Below are 2,056 nucleotides of genomic sequence, written 5' to 3'. Positions count from 1 at the left end.
TCAGAGTAGCTCAAATATTTTATAATGTGGAGTTCCGAACGATCAACATTTCTAGGTTTAATTTTTCTTGACATTTTAGCTTTGTTTCCTCACACAGCAGCTGCCCAGAACGTTGAAGGAGGAAGAAGATGGAGTTGTGTGTGTTGGTGGGGGAGGAAATGAAACTGAACTCTCGTTTGGTACGCATGCACTGGGTTTGGTTGGGTTAAAGGAGTACCGTTTGTGGGGAGCAAGCATTCAGCGACGCGTGGCTTGCTTATGCACAACTCGGACGGTCCGCTTAAGTGCATGCAAATTGGAGGGTCCGAGTTCCCCTCTCCCACTCGCACGGTCCGATTTCCTTCTCCACTGACACCACAGAAAAATAAAGCTCCCTCCTCCTCCATAACTGCGTTCAACTCATTCCAGCGCTCCATATAGAAAATAAAAAGCGAATTTAGAACTCTATTAATTATACATCAGCTATATATCCTTTTTTTTTAAATAAAAGTAAAGAATGTGCTTTGTCATCTCAATAATGAAAAATGTCCGTACAATCATTACAATGTACTATTAAAAATGATAGAGGAATATGGGAAAGAGAAAAATTTATGGTAATAATTCGTTTCTGATATAATTATTCATATAATTTTTTTATTAATTTAAATTTTTAAAAAAAGTAATTTTATAATATAAAAATAAAAAAATTTAGAGTTTAGAATTTGATCAACACCCTTGGCTAAATTTTGGTTGGTTTTTAACTTCTAAAATAAAAATCATGACTGATAGCTTTTCTCATTTACTATCAGCTTTGTGTAAATATTGTATAAACAATTAGTCACTTTTCTACTCTATGTTATAGACGAGTAGTGATATATAAGTTTCTGCTTTCTTCCTTCAGTTTCATGATTCATACCTCAAAATTCCATTTCTTTTCTTTTTTGTACAGTGTGAGAAAGAGATTCTCAACTTTAATTTCTTTGCAGCCATCAGCAGCAATAACAAGTTATTCCTTTAAATAGAATATAGTTCCCTTTTCCCTGCACCAATCGAAATGAATCCTTTGTTAGCAAACCGAATCCAATAACTACTTTGAAAGTTGCACCAACAAGGAAGAATATAAATATTCTCAAATCTCAAGATGCATCCTTATTATCAGAAAGGAATAATAATATACATAATCCAATGCAAGCTGGTATACGTTAACAAATTAAATTCTAGCTACTTAGCTTCATCACCACCATCAGGTAATCAAAGAGCTAGCATTGGATTCCCCTCCATATATATATATAATTGAAGGCACACATAGTTGATTAGCCAATCCAAGAAACAAAAACACTAACAAGGTCGTCGTGGATCTTGAAAAAGATTTACGAAGATGAGTATGAGCTCTGCGTATTCCGAAAGATTGAAGTACTTATTGAAAAGAAGAATAATGCAAAACCATGAGTATGGTACTGCTGCCAAGGATACAGAAATTTCTTCCACTCCTGCTCCCCAACATGGTAATAGTATTCCTCCCGACAACTCAAGTTCGACTGGTACAACAAGTACATCGGCTGATAACAATGCACCCAAAACCTAGCTCTTAATCAGGCGGGAGAATAGTCCAAATATTTATATACGTTGAGGTGCTACGTCATTTGATATGATGGATCTATGTAAGTATGTATGTTTAATAATCATGCCGGTGAAGGAAAAACCTCAGTTGCAGTTATCTTTTAATTATTAATTTTACATAAAAATAATTACACCTCAGTTTTCACTATTTTAGTTTCATGTTGTTTGATGTTATATATATCAAATAATACTTTTTAAATGTTACCAAAAATATGTAATAATTATCGGAGCATGCACCTTTAATGCACCTACGTTTATGTCTCTCTCGCTACTTGTTTTGCTCGTTATTGTGGCTTTCCTCTCCGTCGTGAACTTGTCCTCTCAATTTTTTTTAATATTATTTAAAAGAATAAAGTATAATTTTTTATTATTAATTTTATAAGTAAGATCAAAAATAAATATAAAAAAGAAAAAATAATAAAGAATGAAATTAAAAAATTGATTCTATCTAGTTTTT

The 2,056-nt window shown here is 33.0% G+C and overlaps 1 long non-coding RNA gene across 2 annotated transcripts in view; it reads left to right on the top strand.

The window, feature by feature from the left end:
* Nucleotides 1,148-2,056, top strand: part of LOC107639055 — a 6,509-nt gene continuing 5,600 nt past the window's right edge. For both annotated transcript variants that reach the window (XR_002360796.1, XR_002360795.1), the window contains exon 1: nucleotides 1,148-1,640. This is a non-coding gene — a long non-coding RNA (uncharacterized LOC107639055). The remainder of the gene's footprint in view (nucleotides 1,641-2,056) is intronic.

Source organism: Arachis ipaensis, chromosome B04 (genome assembly GCF_000816755.2).
Source record: "Arachis ipaensis cultivar K30076 chromosome B04, Araip1.1, whole genome shotgun sequence".
In the NCBI taxonomy this organism is placed as follows: Eukaryota; Viridiplantae; Streptophyta; class Magnoliopsida; order Fabales; family Fabaceae; genus Arachis; species Arachis ipaensis.
This window is presented reverse-complemented; position numbering and strand designations above follow the sequence as displayed.